At 35.7% G+C, this 25958-nt stretch overlaps 1 long non-coding RNA gene across 1 annotated transcript in view; it reads right to left on the bottom strand.

Moving 5' to 3' along the window:
* LOC116723866 (uncharacterized) overlaps nucleotides 1–25665 on the bottom strand; it is a 30815-nt gene extending 5150 nt beyond the window's left edge. The window contains exons 1-3 of the long non-coding RNA XR_004340060.1: nucleotides 25512–25665; nucleotides 23606–23705; nucleotides 20280–20389 (exon numbers count right to left, since the gene is read on the bottom strand). This is a non-coding gene — a long non-coding RNA (uncharacterized LOC116723866). The remainder of the gene's footprint in view (nucleotides 1–20279; nucleotides 20390–23605; nucleotides 23706–25511) is intronic.
* Between the last annotated feature and the right edge of the window lie 293 nt (nucleotides 25666–25958).

Below are 25958 nucleotides of genomic sequence, written 5' to 3'. Positions count from 1 at the left end.
AACAATGAGTTTAACATACTGACTTTAAGAATCATGCAAGTCCATTATGTTTTATGTTCGAGAGTAAAAACAACACTATGTATACCAACAATACTGCAGGGGTATTTCTCTCCCACCTACGCCGCAGCTTTTGCACCGTAAATATTTGGTTTACAAACCGTTTCTCCCTCTCACCCCTCACGGTCAGATGACTTTCATTTCTTCTGGAGACCGAACATGCGCTTCCATTCACATTTTTTCTTCACACAGAACTCACACTCTCGCTTCGCCCCAGTTCATGTTAATTTCCACTAATGATTAGCTGAGGATAAAGGAACGTTGGAGCTTTGCACGTGTTGCTAACAAGTCAAAGGCTCTCGCCTCACAAAGATTAAGGGGGAGCGCTTTTGTGCACCGTGGAGCAAAGCCCAATAAATCCTTATTGATGTTCCAGCAGTGTAATTATCACAGGACCTAGAGGCAGAGATCAAATCACAGTTTGAGCTATTGACAGTGTAGGCTTGATACAAACAGGTATGTTAGGTCAGACAGCGAGAGGAGCAGCTGAGGAGTTTATCAGTTTTAATCATCAGTCCTTGATAGCTTTAAAATCTCAGTGCTCTGTGTTTATCTCCATCTATAGGATTTGGGCATATCCATTTGTGAGTAATTGAAATATGTGGTTCATAAATATGTAGGGGGTAACATGTACACATAATTCCTTTGGGACTTTGTTGAGTTGGAGCAAAAGAAGAGTGGTAATATAGAGAGACATAAATGCTGAGGATAATATATCAGCACTAGAACTAAAAGAAAAAGACAAAAAAAGAACGCATAGAACTGATCCAGGTCAGTCAAATTAAAGTCATATATTGGCAGAAATATGGATTGCTTCTGTTGCAAGAACCATGTAACTCCCTGTAAGTCCACTGCAAATTTTGTTCAGTGGTGGTACTATTTATTAATTTAACATCTAACTTATCAAACTCTTCTCAGATGTATTGTGATATGCAGTAAAAGTTATCGTTGCTATTTGCACAGCTGGAACACGGCTAAAAAGGTTTGGAGTGACACAAATCCCAGCTTGGTGGGGCTTGGAGCATTTGGAAGAGGAGGAAAGCAGGATAATCTCTGAATTGCATGAGGTATTGAGGAGTGGGAGAAGCAGAGAAAGATAAACAGTCAGAGAAAAGAAAGAAAGAGCAGCAGAGAGAAAGAGGAACATAGGGAGACTCTTTCCTGCCTTCTTCTATATGCGCATGTGGTGTGTTTTCTCTGTACGCATTTCCGTGCCTCCAGAAGGACCACTGTTTGTGTGCACACACTGATGATTCTGACAGCCAGGCTGCATCAGCAAAAACAAGACCTATGGCTTGCGATGGTTTTCAATGCTCAGTGCAAGCATTGACTGCTAATATGATGACTGGGAATAGAACGCAAACAGACCTGGTACAAAGGGATGTGTTTTACCTCAGAAACATGCAGCAATTTTTCATGAGATAGATTTTGCTGTAACTGTTTAACCAGAGCATTCTAAGGGGTTGTATTAATCAGTGCTGATCCACAGAGGAAGACAATATAAAGGAGGGGATTCTGATTAGTAAGGCAGTGACTGACAAGCCTGAAGTATCCTTGTTGGAGAGTCTTGTAGGACAAGTCACCATGCTTCCGATTATTTAACAATGCAGAGCAGCCATCCCTACAATGCAAGGTCAGGAGATATGGATTGTTGTTTCCTCACATGCACTCAGGGATAGTTTAAGACAGATTCTAGCATAAGAAGCCAGATAATAGATGAATAATTTATGATAAACTGACTGATCATATTATGTATTATTAGTCTGTTTCTACAGTGAGCACATTAAAATGACTTCTATGACACATCTCACTGCTATTTGTGATCTGATATATCTTCATACTCTGAATCCTAAAGCATCCTGTGAAAACGTGATCAAGCTGCTGAATGAGATATTTCTATCTGTACTTTTATTATCCTTGTCTAAATATTTACAAATTCTGCACATTCACCAAAGCCCCTTTAACTCTGTGCAGCAGGAACACCTCGGGGAATATATAATATTATGCATGATTTGCAGACTGGTTAACAATTTATGCAATGCTTTAAATGCACTACACAAAAAAAATCAATCTTAATTAAAAGAGCACCACATTGTTAAAAATGCAACTTGGCTATGGCCTCACTCAAGCCGGGTACTAGGGAGAGTATATTCCCAAAGCAGAAAAAAAGAAAAGACTGAAGATGATGATTAAGTTGTCGATTAAAAAATATACGCAGGGAAGGATCTAACACATAAAAACAAATCTGTATTCAAACAAACCATGGTGATATTATTTTCTTGGACAGAACAAATTATGTTTCACATTCAGGAATTGTGTGGTAAAGTTAAATTTCAGATATGATGAAGGGATAAGTGTATAAATAATGAAATTCATAGATTGGAGTTTTGAAGTGCAGTTCTGTGCAGTTACTATTGGTCAATAGTTTACATGCAGCAATAGGCAGTAGTTCCTGTTTTGAACTACTCCGTGGAAACACGTACAGTTTCAAAGCAGATTTTTGCCTTCATAAATGTACTCCAGTATCCAAAATGTCACCAAGAACTTAACTGTATGTTTAGCTAGATATATTACCACATTCACATTTGCACTAAAAAAATCAGACAATGTCTTTTCATTGCCCTTGTACAGAGGTTAATCTGGCTGAGAAATAACTTCTTGATCATGCATTAGTTGCTAAATTTGGACTTTTATGTAAATACATTACTTTTAGAAATAATGCTTTTCAAAAGTGAAAACAGTATCAAGACTTTATAAAATCTTCTCTGAATTGACCACAAATATTTTTTTTGACATTGTGGTTGTTTTAGATAGATAAAAATTGTATTAATCCCTTTGAGATTTTCCCTCAGGAAAACTGTATTAAAAATGCCCCCCCAGAATATAAAATAATGTTTGTGTTCCAAACGTTCTTGACTGTTTCATAGTCTAAAAAATGAAAATCCAAATAAAAAATCTATACGTAAAGTGCTTTTTCAGTTATCTTTATTTAAAGTCACATCCTTAAGCTTTGATATGCTGCATCGCAGATTTATCAGTTTCAATTATTCAACAAAAAGGCCCATTTCACTGCTTTCTTGGTTCTTTGACCGCTTTTGATCTTCCTTAACAGATCAATATCCATGGTAGTTCATATGCAAGGCAAATTATTCATAAGCTACAGTTTTAAAATCTTTTCAAACAGAATAAAGGTATCAAAGATTATAAATAATATTTGTAAGGAGCCATCCTGATTTGAGGCGTCTGAAAGAATCCATTATGAAACTGAACTGATCTAAGTTCAGTGGACCAGTCCTTCACCAAACTTCTACTTCTGATCCATTCAGTGACATAATGATTTTAATTGCAATATTTGTGAAACAAAAAGATATATTTTTTTCTTCTGTACAAATATTTTACAACTTTTGCAATCAAATGTCAAAAAAGTAAGTCCAAAAATTGCCCAGGAAAAATGTATAAAAACTCTGCAAAAGTAGTCTGTTCTCCTACAACTGTAACAGCAAGTATTATTTTAGCAGCAGTATGAAATTTTTTTGGCTTAAAGTTAATAAAAAAATAAATAAATCCATTTGACAAAATTAAAACACATGCCACATACTTTTCTCTGTTAGTATAGTTCATGCACACAACTGATCATATAGTTTTGGGATTGCATCTCCTAGATGTAATTTACAATTTTAAGCCAGAATATCAATGATTCACTCCGTGTTGTATGGCTCGATTAATACTCATTAATAATTCTTGCAGCATAGAATAAGATCTTCTGTTTCTGGTCCAACCAAGTATGAGGAAGGAAAAACTTTGGCTGTCTCATTTATCAGATGTTTGGCAAGCGTGAGACTTCTTTAATTACTGTAATTAGAAAGAAATGTATCTTTGATTTCATTTTGTTGAGTTAATCTGCAGTATTGGTTCATTTATTTATTTGTTTTATGTGGCTTTATCTTTAAAATAAAAAGCATCTTCGAGCCAGAGAAATACAGATGCTGTCCTACTTGTTTGCATGGTATCCTAAAGCTGGCCATTAATTTTCATTAAATGCTGTCAGCAAGGACCATTAACTGAGCTAGAGCATAATCACTTCCCAAGAGTGGTGACCTGTTTATTGTACAGGTAAGGGTTAACAAAAACAGCCCACCTTAGATGTACCAACAGAACTCTAACAGCACAAAACACAGCAGGCATTCAGTAATGAACCATTCGCTTTTCATAATAACAGTCCTCTGAGAAGAATAAACGGGGGGCGGGGGGAACTACGCACAATGCATTGTGGCCTTGCCACATATAGTGACATTTTGAAGTTCAGTGCAATTTCCTGACATTGTTTGAAGAGCTTTTTATACTTAAGCCCTTTGAAGGGTATAATTTCCCTATTATTTTATTTTTTCAATATTATTTGCATTGAATAAATGTCTTGATCCAGTTTAGCTTGTTGGCACATGCCAAACTGTTGACCTTAATCTACTGAATAATAGCCTTATCACACGCACTTTGCAGTCATACTCACTGGGATTATACTGTGCATTATGTAATATTTTTATTATTTCTTCTTTAAAAATGAATTGAAATGGATTCACAGTACTGGTGTGATGGATGATCTCTTCAAGTCCCCTCTTTTTTTGATAATTACTTTGTGGATTTTGTTATATTTTCTGGAACTAAAGGAAGTAAATGCACCATGTGTGTTTGTTGAGACTCGTGGGGTAAGACTTTGGGTGCTGATCAAGTTGCACATTCACGATTTTGTAAGCACATTATTCCAAGCCACTTCTCATGGAATGGTTTAGTATCCTAGCCAGGAGTTGAGTTTTGTGTTTCCATTGAAAAGTTATGATTTCCAGCCTATGTAATCCATCATATTTACATTATGGAAATTTTGAGCTAGTCTTTTTTGTCTAACTAAACAAACGTTGTATTTTTCAGACAATTTCTCATTTATTTTTTCAAAATGTACTGGTAGAGACTTTGTATGTTACTTTGACTATTGTTTTGCTACTAAATTTCATAAAATGTATTTATGTTGCCAATCATGAAATATATTTGCTCTAGTGATGAGTGTTTTTAAATAGTTGAAAATTTGTTCTAGTCATTCTTCCCATTCATCTTTCCATAGTTTTGCATTTTTGCTTTCTATACACAAATATTTAAGTATGAAAGAGAAGTCTTCAGATGAGATTTCACACTGTCCATATCGCAGTTATACCCACAAAGGTATTGTTTTATGCCCCCATTAAAACATTTAAATAACAACAAAAAAAAAACTACAAACATATTTGTACTTTTCTACCATAAAGGATCATGGCAAACCAATAACATCTCCCAGCAGAAAAATGCTCATTTATTGTTAGATTTGATTAGGGGTCACAATCTGTCATACCTGATGTAATCAATCATATTCTGTTATCAAAATTGAGATATAAAAGTGTCCTGAGCAAAATGTTTTGGATGACACTAGACAGCAATCTGTATCTGTTTACAGAAAGTGAACATTAATGTTAGCTTTAACAAACATACTTTGACAAAAATGTTTGTTTATGGCAACACGGCTTAGGAAACTAGGATCTTGTACTGAATGTTATATGAAGATTATTATCTTTTTTCTCTTATTAGAGACATAACATACTCACATAGTGAAGTGGTCAAAAGAAGGTGTTGCTGGAGAAAACTATTTTTAATTAAATGACAAAACACAGAAAAATGTGTCCTGTGTGAAGGTCTGCTCTGTTGTTTACTCACCTAAAGGGCTTTTGTACTTGAATGTCACCGTATGCTCTTTTGGGGCTCATGTTGCACATGACAGATGATATGCTTTCCTGTGTCTTTCTGTTAACATGACAACGCAACACCAGCTTATCTAACTTAAATGGTTTGGAAAGGACCATATCATACAGGCCAGGTTGCTGTCTTTCTGTACAGAGTGATTGCGATAACTGTGGAAATATTTATCTTTCAAGTTTGAAACTCAGGTAATCTCTTGCTGAGGTAATAGAAGACTCATAGTGGAGACTGGCTGGGAGCACAAAAGGTCAAGTCTTTGTGTGTAAAAAAAAAAAAAAAAAAAAAATACTGCCCTTTTCCAGTCACAGTCTTGGGGAAAAAAAATCAGTAGATGTGGAGTGAAACCTTTCACCTTTCAACATCAATGGAGTTGCCTTTGAACCATGGAGAAACTAGGATAAGAGATCACTTTTAACAACTGTTAGATTAAATGTCCTAAAAGATTTAGAAAGACACACAAAAAATAAATAAAAAATTTAATTTTTACACAATTAAAACTTGATATGTCTTTCATATAGAAACTGTAGTTGGAAATGTCTCACTTATCCCAGACCGATAATCTGATGTGGCACCAATATGTACAATATATTTTGAACTATGAAAGTGTATGTCCTACATTATTAGTCACACAAATAGCAGGGTTTGCAAAAAAAAGAAATGATAAACTCAAACTGGCAAACATGGGAGTGTCTCAGGCTGGACAGTTTTTAAAAACAAAGAATGTACTTGCATGGAACCAATTTACATTTGTTTAATAGTAGGTACTGTTGGCCCCAAGGTTCTTTTCATCACAGCTCTTATATGATACCACATCATCAGATTTATTACCATCAGACACATCACTGTCTTTTTCAAAAGCTGTAACCAAAACAGCAGCAGCTGTGACCTATGCAGCTCCAGGCTCCATATCTCCCTCAACTTCCATTTCTTTTTCCAGTGCTCACTTCTTCTTTCTACTTAACTTTCTCTTGTAGTTTGGTTTTCAACGTTTTCCAACCTAAGTCAGCAGTGTTAACTGAAATGCTTCTTTTCTTTTGTAATAATATGAGTCAGCGCTATGTTTTTCTACAACACAAAATAAAAGTCGGGGGAAACGGTTTTGCATCAAGGTCTCAAATGCAAAACATGCTCAAAATGACCATGGCTCTTATGTATGATTGAAAAAAAAAAAATGTCTATGCAGATGGTCAACAAACCAATTTTTTGTGTTTTCAAGAATATTTGTAAAATGGCAGTATATTTGTGAGGTTAGAGAAGAAGTAGGTTGGTCAAAATGTCAAAGTTAAAATTTTTCACCTGACAACATTATGCTGGTAAAGTGTAACTGTCAGCAGTTTTTCAAAAACACTGTGCATGGAACTGAACGGTATGGGGTGGTATCTGCTCCTCACAGTACAACCGTAAGCAAAAACATTTATGCAAAAGAACTAACAAAAATACATAAAATTATAGGATTGTTTTCTTCTAAGCCAACAGAGACAAATTATTAGTAAGAATACTGGATTATCCCAATAATCATTGTTTGTTTTGATTAAATATGCACTAACCAACAATAGTCCACAGAAAGAATGAGACTTTTTCCATACATTGATTCTCACCTGTAATTCCACTATTCTTGTCTATGCACAAATCAATCAACAGCATGAGATTAAGGACACTTTATTTATTTAAAAAATAAAGGTTTGAGAAAAAGGCATGGTAGGCTACATAATTGGGAATAATCTTGTAATAGCCTCCATATTTGTTGGATTTTTTTTTTAATCTCTAACATAATCATAGAATCTGCAGAGCAGTTTTTTCTCCTTAGGTCTTAGAATAAAGAGCTAAATATAAGAATACATTTGCCAAAATGGCCAGGAGAAGCTTGATTGGTATCTATAATTTTGATTCATAGTTAGTTCTTGCAAAAACATAAACACCCACATAAATGGGTGGCGCTCCTTCAGTTTTCTCCTATATGGAAAAATGTCCAAATAGCCAAATTTGTCTTCCATTCTTGTCAGCCTTGTTTTAGTTTGCTGATTAGCACTGTTATTTGAAAAGTGGGTTGGAAGGAGAACAGTCTTACGCTGAACTTCTGACTGAGAGAAAACTCTAGTCACTCAAACACTTTCTATGACACCGAATAAAAATTACTTTAAATATAGAAAAGGTGTGATGACGTTTTTTGTGCATTTGAAACCTGAAAAGTTTAAAATTATAATATGTCTTGATGCCAAAATTTAGGAACTTCCGGAGTGGGGGGACAAGAAACAAAAACTGTTGTTAATTTGCTTTGATAATAACAGAATGTCTATTGAGGACAGCATTTAAAAAATCCTTCTTTTTTTTGACTTGCGCTTGGTAAACAATAAGATTTGGCTTGATATCATTGCCTGAATAGAGTAATAGCTTCAGAAGGAAATAACACGCATTATAAAACCCATTGACTCTTTTATGGTTGCAACTTCCAGAGGGAGATGTTAAAAAAATCTATTTCTCAGTGAAAACATGTGGTAGATAACAGAATTTATTGCTAGATTCATTAGTGCCATTCACAATACCCCAATAAATCATTGAGCATAGACATAAACAATAGTCATCCCATGTCAGCATAGATTACTGGACATTAAAGGATTTTATAGAGACAAAAAACCTCCTGCTAAGGGTGCATGCTGCGTAAGGACTTGCTTTTCACTTGTTAGTGTGGCACAGAACCGAAACCCTGGGGTGCATGAGTAATTTAGAGCTTTTCAAAATCACTTCAACTGACAATTCCCAGTGTGGGATAAATATTTATATATAAAAAAAAAAAAGATAAATGTAGAAGAAAGGCAGCGATATTATTTCTTCAAGACTGTGTTTTATTTTAAGTGGTGGAAATTTGTACTTTAAAGGCCGCGGACGTTTGATGTAGAGTTTTTACACGTGCAAAATTTAAATATCATTAATAGTTAATTTATTTCATGAATCCAATTGAAAAGTGAAACTCCTAAATGACAAAGATTCATAACACAAGGAGGGATGCATGTCATGTTTTTATTTTCATGTTGAAATTATTCAAAAAAAATTGTCATGTAATGTCTAGTGGAAATTAATATTTTAGAAATAGCTCATTTTGCATGAATTACTACATTAGTGTGGCGTGGCATGAAAGCAATCATCCAACCTTGGTTGCTTTAGTTATGACTACCATTTAGCTATGCTGGCCCTGATGTCTTTCAGATTTCTTTTGACAGTGGCCCATAAACTTCCTGATGGGTTAAGGTCAGGCTGACCCATCTAGAACAGTAATACCATGAGCATGAAAGGAGGTTTTGGTACTTTTAGCAATGAAGGCAGGTCCTGCTGAAAAATAAAATCAGCATTTCCATTGGGCTTTTCTGTAGAGGGAAGCATGAAGTGATCTAAAATTCCCTGTGCTGATATTGGATTTGATAAAACACAGCAGAAGATGAAATCGCTCCTCAAATCGATTGAGGAGCGATTTCACACCAAATTTGAAGAAACTTGAATTCTGAGCCTTACCACTCTACCTCCAGACTCAGGGACTCTGGTTTCAAAAAGAAGTAGATTTTTTTTTTTTTTTTTTTAATCTAACAGATGTTTGAACCATTGAGCTACAGTTCAGACCTTACTTTCATGTACGACAGTTAACAGAACTTGAAGCCAGTGTTCTCTATACATCTGTGTGACTTGAAGCACTGACTGCATGCTGAAGTAGACTTTGTTTCATAGTTTTCCCAAGGATTTGGTCATCAACTTTTTCTATCACACTTTCCCTTCCATTAAACATTTGAGTTAAAATGGTTGAGCTTTCTTGACAGTAAACTTCTGTTAGTTGCACTCTACGTGAAGGTTGCCAGTTTCCCTGTTAATTCTTTCAAAACATTTGAAAGATTTTTTTTTTTCCTTTGGTCCAGTGCAATAGCTTAATCTTCAGAAAACATTAAAAAAAAATCTTGAAATACACTGTTCTGTGTGGTATTGATCTAAATGAATTTGAATATTTAACTGAAATTGCTGAAATAAATACAATCTTTACATACCTGTAAAGAAAAAAAATAAATATCTGAATATATTTGGAATGTAATTCAAATCTTAATTAAAGCTATCTTAGGCTTCTCTTTCATTATTTCCAGAAATGGATGTCCTTTATGGCAAATCATGAGCAATTGATCGGCTCCACATCTTCTTTGAACGGGAACAAGCTTCTTTCTAAATCTGTTAAAAAATATATTCTGTAAGAGTGCAAGAGAAAGCTCAAGAAGCATGTGGGATCCGGAGAGATTTCTCACCCAAGAGGGTAAACAGCAATTTTAGGGCATGAAATTGATTCAAAGTGTTTTGATGGGAAAAGAGAGAGGGGGAAGAGGAGAAAAAAATATCCTCGTGATAAAATAGAATCAGACAATTTATTCCAGGCTAATTGACAAGTGAATAAAAATATATGGCAGATGTCTGAGACTTTATTTAAATCACTGAGGATATTAGCTGGAAGAGAAAGAACTGCTGAGGTTGGTCAGAGCAGTAAGCTAAAGGGGAGCTCAGCAGGCATCTCACCTTTCAGTGTAAAGACCCCTAGGCGAGGCGTGTGGCACACATATGGTGCAATTTTTTCCTATAATGCATTCGCTTGGAGGGGAGGTGACATCTTCTTAAAGTACAGTGAGCTGTCAGGCCTGAGGCTGGGTGAGAATGGTTGCTACATCACTTTTAATGCTGTTCTGCCAGAGTTCCTTTAGTGCAACTGAAAGAGGCGATTTATGCAGCCGCACGCCACTGTTACTGGGCTGCTTTTACACTCAACCTGCTGATTTTAATTTAAAACTATTCCAAAAAATAAAAAGGACTGACATACACCAGTAAAAAAAGTCTGTGTTTATTACGATTCAGCTCACATAAGTGTTCCAAGACAGTTTTCTGAATATATTTTACACTTTAACCTTTTTTTAATCTTTTCAGTAGTTTCAGCGGCAGCATTGACTTCAGAGGCCTGGACTACCTCAGGCTGAACCACGAGTTCTCCCTGGCCGATCATTTACTTCTCTCCTCAGCTTCCAAATGTAATCCCAGATCAAAGGTCTTAGAAAATCAGGACAGATTTTCATGGGTAGCGGCAGAATAAGTGATACGAGACTGTATTTTTTTTCTTCTTTTTTGATCTTTCTCCTGCAGGTCAGCTCTTAATAAATTTATATATTAAGTTTGATTTTTTTATTTTTTTATCAGCTACTTCATTATCCCCAAACCATTAAGTCCACAAACTAGTCAGAACGCAGTTAGAAATAATATTTTAAAATTTAGAGACAAAAAGGACACATTTTCAAACATAATGAGCTCAAATTTAAATGTATTTGAGAGACAATTTCTGCTTTGGTTGCTCAAAAGTGATGCATACTCATTGCAGAAAGAAACACTTGAACACTTAAAAGTTTGCAAGGTCGATTTTTGGCACAACACCTTCTTGGAAGAGGAAATCACAAGGATAAAATGTTCCACAATATTTAATTTAATCACAGAATAAGTGAAAAAAAAAACAATTATCTTGACAATTTATATAAACAGTCCTATTTCAGCATTCTTCAACACTACCTTGAATAAATATATCAAATTTTATGTTCGTTATTTAAATGTCACTTTTGAATGAATTGAGAGGCAAAACCTTTAGCCTTTCATTTGGGGAATCTCGCTTTTGATTAAGTTCAGAGGTTTTAAACGCATATATCTTCTAAGGCATGTGTATAGTGAACCACCAATAGCAAAGTGACTTTGTTTGGATTCAGGTAGTTAAGGGTAAGAACAGTCAGGAGTTTGTCAGCAGTTGAAAGCTGGAAATATGTGAGGGGGTGGAAAAAGGTGGCTCAGCAGACAGCTTCATTTGATTTCTCATCGGATCCTTCTGTGGCTCTGAGCAGATGTGTTGTGCAGGCGCCGTATTTCTTAACTCAGGCAAAAAGTAATACGACTTCCTGCACAGGAAAATCCAGAGCTTGGCAAACACACAAGCACGCTTCATCAACACGTGAACGACTTGCATGGCTTGTTGTGTTGTAAATCATTGCCCTCTCCCTGGTCTATTAAGATATGGAAAGCTTGACGTAGGATTTATTCAGTCAATCTATTTTACTAGTCTTTGGTCTCAGAGCTGCCATCAGGTTTGTTCCTTAAGTGCCTTATCAGTTAAATGCAGCTGTGATAGACCATGCGTTAAGCTGGAAATGTAAATATGACTTCTTTAAATGAAAACCAACTATATGCTGCATATTTTTGTTATACATGTGGATAAATTTCTGCAGACATTAATCTTTTTGCCAATGCTGTCTCAAAATTCTGAGTTACATTTGCAAAACTGACACCAAATGAATCCATATCTTTCTCTTGATTTAGAAAAGAAATATTTTACATATCTAATCAATAACTTTAGCTAAAATATCTAGGAGTGCCTTTTGTATTAGATGTGGGCAGTAGCATATCATATTTACACATTTCTTTCAATTGTGTTGAGTTATATTTATTTTCATATCCAAAGGTGATAAATATGGGAAAAAGTGTGAAAGAAAAAAGTGAAAACATGGCAGGAAAAAGTTGCCAAAGAGCAGTCATGTATTTTGTATCCAATGCCTCCAACAATGACCACCAGTAGAATACTGATAGCCAAACTACATACTGAAACTTGAGTTCATAAAGTGAACATTTATAGAGATGTATTCAGCAAGAAAGTATTTGGAACTTGACAGACCAGTAGCTTAGAGACTCAGCCAACCAGCATCCTACAGTAGAAATTTAAAAGTGATTTTCAGTCCAATCATTTAAGTGAGACATCTCCAACCTGAGCAGTTTTGAGTCACTGCTCTACAACCTCCAGTGGGTCAGCCCTCCCATTTTGCACGTGTCAAAAAATACTACAAATGTACCCATTGACTGCACATATCTAACTTTATCTACATATCTGTTCTAAACTATTCTACAGCAACAAAATATTATACTGCTAAAAATGCAAGGTTGTCTACACTAAACTTTCTCAAAACAACATATTTTGCCTTGAAAAAACACCTCAAGTAAATGATACACATGTGGGGGTTGAAAAAAAAAAAGTTAATTCATTCTTCTTCTTTGCTTTATATCACCCAGAAACAGAAAAAAACAAAAATGTGCTAAAATTAAATATTCCTAAAAGGAAGCAATATTTTACTGGAAAAAAACAACAACTTTTGTGGTTACAAAAGTTGAGAGTTGTCTCTTTTACTACAGGCGTGTCTTATGACCTTGCTCACCATAAAGAGCAGGCTCCTTGAGCTCCCAAAAGGCTGCTCATATTTTTGATTGCTGAAATAAAGTTATTAAATAATTTTTAATTTGGTTTTAAATGCAGCTTTTACAGTACAAACTTCATGAACACAAAGACATTTTAATCTGTTTTGAAGGTCTTTACCCTTGGCTATTCTACCACTTTGCTGTTGAACCTGATGAAATACATCCAAATTGTATTGTCTATTCTGAGGTCAGTTATTTTACCTGTCCAGAAAGATGATCTGTAGTGGCTTCTCTCTCACTTCTGCTTCACTCTCTTCTGCCTGCTACATCCACTCTCTCTACGTGCAAATACAGATGCCATTCAAGTGAGGCTTCAACTGAAAGACGAGGGGAAAAAAAAGTGAGTCCAGCTCACATTTTTTACTTGAAAAATGGTTTCATCAGTGACCATCACATCACTAATGGTCACATTGTGGTTTGGCAGTTTAGTATGGTTGATCTTAACTGGGTTGTACTGTATTGACTAAGCTTTGGCTCGTTTCTTCCTTTACACTAAAGATTTAATTTGTTAAACAATCCTAGAGCAACAAGTGTTTTCAGCAGAGAGGCCGTTTTTGGAGCAGAATCTGTTCTCTACCTTTATTTACCTCCATCCAGCTCTTAAAAATTCCTCGCATTGTTGATGTAGGTAGTAGAACATGCTCACACCTTCCTTTTCAAGCAACATGTTTTTAATATATTCCCAGATTCTAGATCGTGTGACTCTAGATAGGAGTGACCTGATATTGACATGGGTCTGATATGAGCCAAAAAATGAGTATCAGATTATATCCGATAAAAGCACTATGCTTCAGAATTCCAGTCCAGTATTTTGTCCCCCCAAAGCATTTCTATCAGGCAGTACTTGTGTCCCGCACAGAGACCCATTGGTTAATGGGTAAGTTGTTATCATACCTATTGTTGTTGACTGTTTGAGGAGTATCAATTGATCAAGCCTTTTCCAACACTCCACACTACAGAGTAAGTAAAAAAAAATGATGATTTGTGATGGTATCGTATCAGGTTAATATCAATATCAGCCAATACTCTAAGCTAAAATATCGATATCGTATTGGAAGAAAAACAATTGTACTAAGGTACTCCTAATTCTAGACATCTGGTCATCCATTTACATTCAGACCTTCTTGTTTTCTGTAGAATACTCAAAAAGCTTTATGGTTGCTGAAAACTATATTTTAAAATTGTATATTTGTTTCAAACAACATAAAAGCTGGTTGTGGTTGTTCTCTATTTGATGCTTGCAATTTTTAACAGTTTTCTTTATCTAAAATATTATAATATATGTCCTTTAATGTTGCATCGAACACAGTGTTCTTGGTTTCTTTACTGTATTGAAGCAGACATTTCCCTCAGTGTAGCGGCAGTCATAAAGAACAGTCCATGACCTCTGTGGAAAGCCTACAACACATGGCTTTGCATTAATGAAAAATACAGCAATGATAATAAAAAAAATGTCCCACTACAAATCTCATTTCTTGAAAGGTTGTTGTGCTGCGCAACTGTGGATTTGTAGCTCATGCAAGATGGCACATTTAGTGAGTAAATCCAATAGAGCAAGGCTGAGCTGAAATACAAGCTTACTTTAAATAGATTTAAACAACTGGGCATAAATTTAACACCAACATTAATGCCGGTGACTTCACAGACTAAGCTGTCGTGTTTTCAAATAGCAACAGAATGCGCAAAGAGACAACAGTCGGTGCTAATTTTACTCCCCAAAGAGATCAATGGATGAAAAACTTCTCAGTAATTACAAAGTTACCCTTCTTCCACTTAGCATCTCTTTGCTTTAGAAGCCTACATCAGTATGATGTTTAATTTGTCTCAGAATAAAAATGCAGCAGTTCAAAGCCATTTTGAAATGGGCGTCTGGATATATTTATTGTGAGAGAGCGTCACAAACTCTTGCAGACAGAACTGATTTTAACAAATATTCTCACTAGTGCTGTTGACCACTGCTGACTGATCTGACAGCAGCAGCTTTGGTAGAGCATGACATTACAGTCTGTTGGATGGCCACTTGGCCACAGTCATACCCAGACTAGTACTGTTCAGTGGCGTTTGGACATAATTTAGATTTTCATTTAACAGATTTCAGAAACATATTTAAGCAGAAGGCTGACATGAGATGAACTTTTCTTCTCTGCCTTTATTTTTAGCGTCATACTGCCAGAGGAAACTGTGGTATAATAAGGTGTGTGACAGCGTGCTTCTGAGCTGTGCATATCTGTGTGTAATTCATGTTATGTGGTTTATCTTGCTTGTCTAATTTGCTTTGTTGTTGTGTCAGAGAGTTGAAGTTTTGATGATCACCCAGGGGACTGTAGATGAAAATTAGCTCTGGGCTAACCCCGCTGCAAAGCATTAAACTGTAACATTAATTTTAAACATTGGCTGTGATCTTAGGAAGAATAAACAAGCAGTTGCACTCACAGAAATATCTTCCAGAAAATGTGGGGTAAAGATTTTCTACAAAACCTGTGTTGATTTAAACAAATAAATGAATGTTTTTATTTTTTCCGTTGTTTTTTATTAACATGTCTGGATCCATAGTGCCTTGCCGAAGTATTCAATGTATTTATCAGGATTTTAGGTGATAGATCAAAATATGGCTTTTAGTTTTTCTGAGACGCAAGTCAGGACTATGACTTGGACATTGTAACACATGAAAATATTATTTAGAATAATGGCTTGTTGGGGAAGGAAGAACACAGACTTTTTTTTTTCCAGAAAGTAAATTTTTGTTCCAGTCTCATGACTGTTGCAACATTTAATGATTTATATCAGGATTGCCTTGCATTAAGCTCCATCCAAAAGAAGAAATCTGATGAGGAAATGCATCCACAAATCACAATGTTTCTATTTGTAAAAATGCAATGGTCTTTCTAGTTTCACCTTACATTTTGTAAAATTACATAGTTCTGTTTACCCAAATACATTCAAATAAAATACATCAAGCTTATTATATATAAAGCAAGAACAAATCGTTTGAAGCTATTATTCTTGAAGTGTTTTCGGGGTGCATTGTTTATTCAAAAAGGGCACTTGGACCCAAAGGACATGCAGCTGATAAGACAAATTGTAATGAGTATTGTGTGACAAAAGAGAATTAATGATAGCTGAAATCATGAGGGTAAAGAGAGGAAGGACATGGGGAATAATAAAGAACAAGCAGCAGCAAAGAATAGCAGATAAGGATGTTGGGTAATCAGACAAAGCTTTCGGAATAGAGGACATGTGCCTACTACGCTGTTGATTGGTAATAAATTTGATATGTTACAATATCTCAACTTCACAACATCTAAAGACATAGAGACACACCAACGCTATGTGTTTTACAGTGTACGTGAATCAATCAAGTTTGTTTGTGTAGCACATTTCAGTAACAAGGCAGGTCAAAGTGCTTCATATTAAAAAATCATGTAAGATCATTCAGTTCAAGAAGAATCATGTCTAATACCAATATTGGATCTTATTGCTCCAAACTCCAAATTTTAATTTAAAAAAACATTGTATCAGTTTAAAATGTAATATGTAATAGGTAACATGTCTTCACATTTTGTAATTTTAATATCAGAAAGTGACAAATTGCCATTTATAAATTAGCATTTGTACACAAATAATTAACACGCAAATGAAAAACATTTTTAGGGAAAGCTATTTTTAGTCAATAGACAAATCAATAGACAAGAGTGAATCCAAATCAAAGCCCAAATATCAAATAAATGTCATTTTAAAAACATCATGCCATATTTCAGCCATTGATCATACTCCTCTATGCGATGTCACATTTCTGGTCCTGCTTTTTTCCAAAGATGATGAACTAGGGTGAGGACAAACAGAGTAGGGCCTGAATCAATAACTCAATTTACAACATGAAAATTACCTGAGGAGAAGGGAAGGGTAGGAGCAAGCAAACCGATAATCTTCCAACTGTCATTCCCCTTCTACAAGTGGGAATCAATCACTGGTTGAATTTCATACAATGAGCACCTTGAAAAATCACAATCATTTGTCGAAACAGCAACTTCCTTCAAAACCCAGAGTACGCACACAAACAAAATGGTTTTCTTTGTATTCTGTTCCTTGTAATTTACTGTCTTTGATGTGACTCTTTTATAATAATACCACCTCCCAAAAATATAATTCCTTTTCTCAACAACATCCCCATAGAATAGCTTGGGGACTGAAAAGATCAAATTCTTTCAGTTGTGGTTTAGGTGATTTAAAAAGTAATTTTCAAGTTGTACCTCATAGTTCGTCTGTTGCCTGATGAGAAATTCTACCCGTCTGACCTGACCGAAAAATGGATGGATAAATGTTACAGCGCTAAACTTATTTCATTCCAAACACAAAAATGGGTTCTGTGTAATAAAAGTAAAAACTGACTTGGTTTCAGCTACAACATAAAACATATAAAAAATAAAAATAAAAAAACTAGCTTGCAGTTCAGCCAGTGAGGTTCATGTCTAGGTTTTTTCCATGTATTTTAAAAAGGAGATTTTATTTTTACAAAGAGAAACAAAATGGTGGTCAACAGTAGGTTTGAGGGGCAAATAAAAAATGTGTCAGATCTATTGTACCTTTGCTCTTGTTAATTATTCATGACTTAGAAATCTATTTTTTCTGAAAATTTAACAAAACATTCTTCTCCACTTGCCTTTGAGAACTGTATTTTTTTTCTTTTTTAAATTTGATCCTAAAACTATGCCTTATGTTCACTGCTAATTCCTAATGGGAGAGTCAGTATTTCACTGGTTTAATTTACATGCAAGCAAAACACATTATGCTTTTTTTTTTTTTTTTTGATGGAACAAAATGTTTTCTTGTTTGATCAATAAAATAATGTATCTCATAAATATAGTCTAAAGAAAATTCTTAAAAACAAATATCAATTTTTCAATAACCTAAATTGATTCAGTGTTTCTCCTGAATAAGGCAGGAGGCATTTTCTCCCCATTAACATTTGGGCAGTTTGAGCTTTTTAGACTTCTGGATAATTTAGTAGCACACATTAATTTTTAGAATATGTTTTCCTGTTGGTGTTTTACAATATTTGAGCCTTGACTAATGGCATGCCTGTTGCATTTTTCATTTGATGGCCTCAGTAATAGAAAATCATGTAAAATAAAATGTGCATCGAATTGAAATGAAGCTTTAAACATTTTAAACAGGTCAGTAGTGGTAATTTTTGTGCTTGTGTATAGTAAGTCATGCTGTGACATCATAATGCTTACCTCTAACACACAGACTGCTGAACTATACTGTATGAAATTCATTGATTCTAAAGATTTTATTGCACACATACAGGTCTGCAAAGGGACATTCTCTACATTCATCTTGGAAGTTTGCATCTGATTCCGTCTGCATTAAAAGGAAAGTTGTTAAATTTTGTGTAGGCGTGTGTGTGTTTGGGGAAAGGGAGGAGGGTCATTTGCCTCAGTGAAGAAGTAGAGATCTCATCTCACTGTGACCCTCTGCCCCATGACTCTGAGATGTCCAGTATTGAGACTTTCGCTTCGGGGCCAAAGTCATCTGGAAAGCCAGAAGAATGGATGTGGCATGCCAGCATCATACACCTCCCACTCATCATGCTTCACTGCTATCGCACAACTTCCCCACGGATAATGACCATGCTCCTATCTGGTACACATATGTATGCACATGTGTAAGTGCCCACACACACACAAAAAAAAGAGACAGGAGAAGGAAAACAGCTGGGAAAAAAAAGTCTTGAGGATTGTGCTGTTTCTGCTGCAAGCAGATACAGACAGTGTTAGGACAGCTATGGACAGCATAGACAGAGGAGTGGAGCAAGTGAAAAGCTAAAGATAGCTGTGGGTGTGATTTTGGTGTAATGCTATGTTTTCTTAATTTGTTAGCCTTCTCACTGATGTCTATGATGCAAGCTGTACCTGTTGGTTTAACCCCATGAGTATTTTTTTTTTTTTTTTTTTTTTATTTACAGTGGACTCTCGTCCTTTTGCAGTTCAGTGTTTGAGGTTTCACCTATTTGCAGATTTTTTTTGTAAAATATAACTCCAAAATATTTGGGAAAATTTGAAAATTTCTAGAATGAGCATATCTAAACTATTCTAAAATAAAAGTTCAGCTTCAGAAGCTGAAATACCTAGGCACAATCCAGAAGCAGCATTCATTTTCCTTGTTCCCGATTGGCTGTATTCCTAATAAGGAAAACTGTAGATGTGCAACAGTATCAATAATAATAATTACAATGTCATATTTTGAGTAGGATTCAAGAGCAGGCAAGAAAACCTAAGACTAATGAAAAATCTAACATTTATGGGTGATGATGCCATACGATAACATAAAATCAATGGCAACAGGAGGTCAGGCAACAGTCATGGTAGGAAAAATTGAATGGGAACAGAAGGATCTGACAAGGATGAAATACAACAGACTGGCTTATAACTACTGAACCAGGAGAAATTAATCAGGAGAATGCAGCACAGCTGGATGAAAACCTAATCAAAGGAGTTTAGCAAAAAAGACCAACTGCCATAGAAAATTAACAGAGGTGAACAAGAGACAGAAGGATACATACATACATACAGGAGGATACATCAGAATGCCTCAAATTACATCAGCAATGGTTGCTTTGGTGATAAGATATAGTTTCAAGGATAATTTTTGTCAGTTTTCTGTTTTTTTTGCAGATCTTATATACCACACACATAAGTAAATGTATTTGTAAGAGGTAAATATACAAATAAAATATGTAAATTAAAATAATGTCCACAGTAGTGTAGATCGTGTCCACCAGAATATCTGGTGGAATTTAATTCAAAAGCAAAAACTGATAAACAGAAGCCAACAGATGCATTCCATATTCTAAAACTAAATGCTGTCAAGTTGTTATATATGGGTCCAGTTAGGAAATGTCCAATCTTTTAAAAACGCTTCATTAAACAATAATTTTAAGAAAAACAGGTAAAAGATAGTGGTCTCAAATAAGAAAGTAGTGTGCAAAAGCAGATGTGAAACACATAGACACACCCTAAACCCCAAACAAAAATGTCTTTGTTAACTACTCCTTTTAAGTCCACTGACACTTATTTGCTCAATATGCGAGTGTGATGATGAACAAACCCAGCTGCTCTGACAGGTCTGTCTTCCTATGGTCTCACCTCTGTTTTGGTTTTAATAAGGAAAGTTTGAGATATCCACTCAAGCTGCGCTGGCAAGGCTGGGCTGCAGAAACAGTTCACAGAGGCTCAGGATGATAAGATGACGTGATCTGGCAAGAAAAAAAGATGACACGATAATGTGAGGGGTGATAATGAAAAATTGCATACAAAAAGATGTCATAGCCTTGAATAATGGGTTTGTTTGCAGTCCGTCTGTTGCAGCTGTGAATGGTGGCTTATCAATGAGTATTTTGCTGAATAAAACAGCTTGTTTTCCTGTTGCTTTTGCCCGTTTTGTCCTCTGAGAGGTAACAGTAAAATATAGCACTTGTCCTTCACTGTCATTTCTTCATCCTACAGTGTGTCCTCTAAAATATTTTTTTTTCCCCATTCACACAAGTCGTAATTTCAAATATGTTGCAGGTATTATATCATTTATTTTGCACGCAGTTGCATAATCATAACTGCTATAGCACGCACGGACGTTCCCCTCCTTGCACAGTTCACCCACTCACACCCCCAATAGGCCTTTTTCACCTGGTGTTCTGCTCTGAGCTGACTTTAAATGTCAAACAAGGTAAACTCTCCAAAGGGAATAAGGAAAAATTCCTTGACGGGAAAAGAAGTGAGGAAGTTTTCCAGCTGAGCGGAGCCAAATGTCACGATGAATATATACACATTGTATGACTGGTGTCATCAGTACATCAATCTTCTCTTCATTTGACTTTCATCACATAGCTGCTGTCAAAATAATAATTTGCTTGTTTGTTTTTTTCTGGTTGGTGCGTCAAATAAAGTTTGTCATATTCCTCCTAAAGTGCCTTGTTCATTCCTTCTGTTTGATGTTTTTGTATGTAAAATTAAACAACTGACAAAACAATTTCAATCAAGGAAACATTTTGATAAAAGCTTTTCACAGGTTTGCAAGGTAGAGTCATTTTACCTATGTCTTTCAACTAACTGTTGAGATAAGTAATCATAAAAATTAAAATTTGTGTATCATCGTGATTTCTCATGGTTTTAAAATGTAAACTATTTCAATTGATTGTATTTTTTCTTTTATCCAAATAACAAACCAATGCAGCCAATAAGACCATGGTAGAGCCACTAAATATATTTTATGTACACACTGTGCAAAAAAAATAAAATGAATCACAAAAACAAAATGATCATTTTGATGACAGCTCACAGCTCATGAAAACCCAAAACTTTGCGTATTGGAAATGTAGATCATTACATCAGAACGATAAGAGAAACATTTTTGGCACAGAACTGTCAGTCTACTGCAAAGTATGTTCATGTACTGTACAGTATATGCACAAAATACTTTCTCAGGGCTTATTTTGCATTATTGACTCCATCAGTGCTGAATTGCAAGGAGACCATGCTGTGATACTGCTGAAGTATTAAGGATTTGAACTGTTGGGCAAGTGTTTCCGATAAACCCTTCCACATATTATATCTTGCCAGTTTTCTGGCCAATCAAGCACAGTGATAGCATAATAAACCAGATATTGGTGCTTTTGGCTTTGTGAGCAGGAGCCAAGTCCTGCTATGACAGCATCTCCATAAAGCTTGTCAGCAGAGGGAAGCATGAAGTGCTTTTCCTGGTAAATTGCTGTGCTGACATTTCTCTTGGTAAAACCCAGCGGATGAATACCAGCTGTGGTTGGAACTGTTTTTTTTTTTCTTCTTTTTTTCTGCAAACTCACTTTTTCTATCCACTCAAGCTTCCATTAACATGCATAGAGCTATGAATGCAAAAATAAAGTACTTGATGAACACAAAGAATTGGATTGTATTCATTTTATAAGAATGTAAAAGTAATTGTTTTTCATGCTCAACAATAAACTAAACACGCAATATTTTAAATTAACTAAAATTAACTGTCTGACTTTGGTAGAAAAAAGATCTGCAAATCATTCCGGTTACAAGAAAAAAAGGGTCTCAAATTGTGTCTTATTAGTAAAGATAGCTATTAACACGTCCTAAAATTTGTAATTCAAATGTTTTGAATATTCTTTGTCTGGAAAAAATGTTTAATCTTTTCCAAACAAAGTATTTATTGGATGGTTTATTGGATGGTTGGGTCCACGTTTGCTTTCAAATAAAACTGAGTGAATGTCTTTGGTTGTATTTTCTATCAAACTATCACAAAAGCAAAATGTATCAATAAAAAGAAATATTTTGTATTTTTACATAATTTTAGTTTAACTGGGAAATGTCACAACAAAAAAGTTATTTTCAACTACCTTTGTTGATGGTCCAAATTTGTACCATTCCACAATAAATATGTAAACTTTGAGCCTTTAGCACCTCCATGAACACATGAAAGGATTGGGAAACATTCATGCCAATGAGTAACTATGCTTTCTTTGCTACTGAGAAAAAAAATCCCTACCAAGCCTCTATGCAATAGAACCAAAGGATGTTTATTTAGACAAAAAACAAGATCATAATCTCCCAACGCAATCAATTGAATGCACAATGTTTGGTGGTGCATTGCCAGTAAAAAACACTTTAAATGTTTTGGTACCAGTATACCTCAATAGATAGCATTAAACAAGCCTTTATCATGTTTCCTGCTTTCATTAAGTTCCCATTTTATGTGCAGTTTTCCTACTCTGCCATATGCCATGTGTCCATGTATGTATACAATACATATGACTTATAACTTAGAAACACCACTTTCATTTCATTAAACTTAAAAGCTTTGTTAAGTATCTAAATTTAGAACCAAGCCATGAGCTTATTGGTTCCAACAGTCTTCAGCAGTGGACACACTAAGAGCAGAGGGGGAAAAAAAAGCCACTCAGTTTCCTATTACTTGACTTTTGCAGCATGCCAGTTAGCAGCTTAAGAAATGTTCTGTGCAATCCTCTGAAATTTGAATTACAAATATGCTGGCCTGCACTTGCACCTCAATTTAAAATGTCATATTGAGGAAAATAGCTTCCCCCGCTGTCGTACTTAGAGCAACAGAGGACTTTTAAATCTCTAAATAAAGAGGAATGAGAGGGTTGATCATGTTTATTAAGTCTGTCTGGTTTCATGTGCTGAATAGTGCTCTGTGGCAGCCTACAGGAATGGTGTGGCATGAGGTTGAGTAGATGTGAAATGTGGGCACAAGCTGTGGGCGAGATACACTTCCTAAGTCTCCATAGAGATGACAGGGAGACAGGAAGGCCCTGTGCACACTCGGCCGTCACTAATTCAAGATGGCAACCACAGTCAGAAGAGCGGGCATCTAATGATAATGTGCATGAGGAGGTCATTGCTGGTGACAACAGTGCAAAACATCTGTTTGTAGCTACTATGTGAAATACCTTGTATCATTTTCTGCTTGATGAAACTTTGTCCCCTGCCATCTGCCTATACTGTAACATGCAACTGGGACACGAAGGGGTTCTGGAGACAATGGGCCATCTGTTAAAGTCAGAAAGTTATTAGTCTTTATTTATTCTTTATCAGAAATCATGAAATCAAGATAAGGGAGAAAAACTTTCTGGAAATTATTTTTTTAAAAAGACCCAACACAAATGTCCAAAAGCCCATGTAAATAGGTGTGTCTCTGCTTCTGTTTCCTAATTTTGTTTTCATAAATGCTTTTACAGAACAGTTAAGGTTACTCTTGCAACATAAGTTCCCAAAAATCAAAAAATGCCAGAGTAGTTTTTAGGAGGAGGTTTTTGACTCACTCAAAATAAAAAGCACTCACGGAGAGTTTTCTGGTTTCAAAAGGTGTGTTTTCTTTACTTATAAAAACAAGAGAAATATTCTCCGAGTTGACTTACAAAAAATTTAAATATAAACGTTAATTGGTGGTAGAAAGACTGTTTCACTCCTCACTCCTTCACCAAACAATCAGATCAACCACAGCAGCTGCTTCTGCTTGTTAATCACAGCAGGAGGCTGACTAACAAGGAGGATGGTCTAAGCCACAGGTGTCAAACACCAGTCCTCGAGGGCCGCTGTCCTGCAGTTTTTAGATGTGCCACAGGTACAAAACAGTGGAATGAAATGGCTTAATTACCTCCTCCTTGTGTAGATCAGTTCTCCAGAGCCTTAATGACCTAATTATTCTATTCAGGTGTGGTGCAGCAGAGGCACATCTAAAAGTTGCAGGACACTGGCCCTCGAGGACCGGAGTTTGACACCCCTGGTCTAAGCCAAGGGTCTCAAACTCCAGTCCTCAAGGGCCGCTGTCCTGCAGTCTTTAGATGTGCCACAGGTACAAAACACTGGAATGAAATGGCTTAATTACCTCCTCCTTGTGTAGATCAGTTCTCCAGAGCTGTGCTAATGACCTAATTATTCTATTCAGGTGTGGTGAAGCAGAGGCACATCTAAAAGTTGCAGACCAGCAGCCCTCGAGGACTGGAGTTTGAGACCCCTGGTGTAGATGTTTTCTGTCAAAAACATTTTTCCATGTAACATCATGCACTAATTTCTTCAATTAGTCTCGATACCAACCTCCAATATGACATTGTAAACATAAAATCTAATCACATTCTTTGGGCTTTATACAGAAAATGCCTATAGCCACCACCACCAGGTAGTTATTCAGCAACAAGAGAAACATCATGCTTTCAGAACAGAACCGAGGTACAAGAAAATATTGGAAACAAGGAGCTTTGTTGTCCAATATTAAAGCAGAGCTGTTGAGCTGAAACAGAAAAAAAATCTATTAGCAGAAAATATTACACCCAGAATCCTCACAAGACAATCTCTGGAGGTCTTGAAATGCCTGACACAGTTTGTAAAGTTATTGGAAAGTTTGAGTCATGAAAGATTTACAAATGGTTCCAGGATGTTTTGTCAAGCAGAAACTTAATAATAGATCTCAGGAAAGGTATAGATTGCGAAAAAGTACCAATGCAGCTGTATAGCAGCAAGATAATCTGCAGTAAAACTATGACCAACATATGCTTACTAGCTTACTAAACAAGTAAGCAGAGAAATTTGATTTCAGACAAATGTAGTTTCCATAAATCTGAGTTCAAAACAGAGGCTAATAAGCACAAACAACTATAGTTAGCACTCTTTCCATGAACACTATAAATTTGTACAAAACTAAAAACAGTGAAATACAGTGAAAACATTTCTATTTTTCAAAAGTTACACATTTATCCATTGGTTTTGTTTTATCCCCCCATCCCTTAAAGGAACCTACAGAGCAGTGACGCTAGCTAGCATTAGCTTAATTTCAGTTTGCAAACATTCATCACTCACCAGAGAAAATCACCGCAGAAACAGAACTAACTGCAAGGGTCAGATCACTTATCTCCTCTTCCATCAATCATGACTGGAATTTATGAGCGTTTATCATAAAACATGCTTTCATTTTTTTACTTTTTCAAAATGAAATAGCTTAGCACGACCTGTGCTGCAGCCAGCTACAGTTTCTTCTTCGGCTCTTTTTATTGTGCGTGTTGTGTAAACCACAGAGAGTAAGCATCTAAGCCACCTACTGGCGATTTCTGGTAGGGAAAAAAAAACAAGCAATGAAAGTACAAACCTATTTGCTCTTGCATTAAATTGCAAGACAAAAAACAGTTGAAACAAAACATATCAAATACTACTAACAGTATTACACATATTTATGGGCAAAACATTACAATGGTCATGTTGGTGGTAGGAATTTGTCCTGTAATCAGTGGGTTTGCTGGTTCGAGCTCC

This window comes from Xiphophorus hellerii, chromosome 8 (assembly GCF_003331165.1).
Source record: "Xiphophorus hellerii strain 12219 chromosome 8, Xiphophorus_hellerii-4.1, whole genome shotgun sequence".
Classification (NCBI taxonomy): Eukaryota; Metazoa; Chordata; class Actinopteri; order Cyprinodontiformes; family Poeciliidae; genus Xiphophorus; species Xiphophorus hellerii.
Note: the sequence above shows the minus strand (reverse complement) of the source record. Positions and strands in the feature narration are given on the sequence as shown.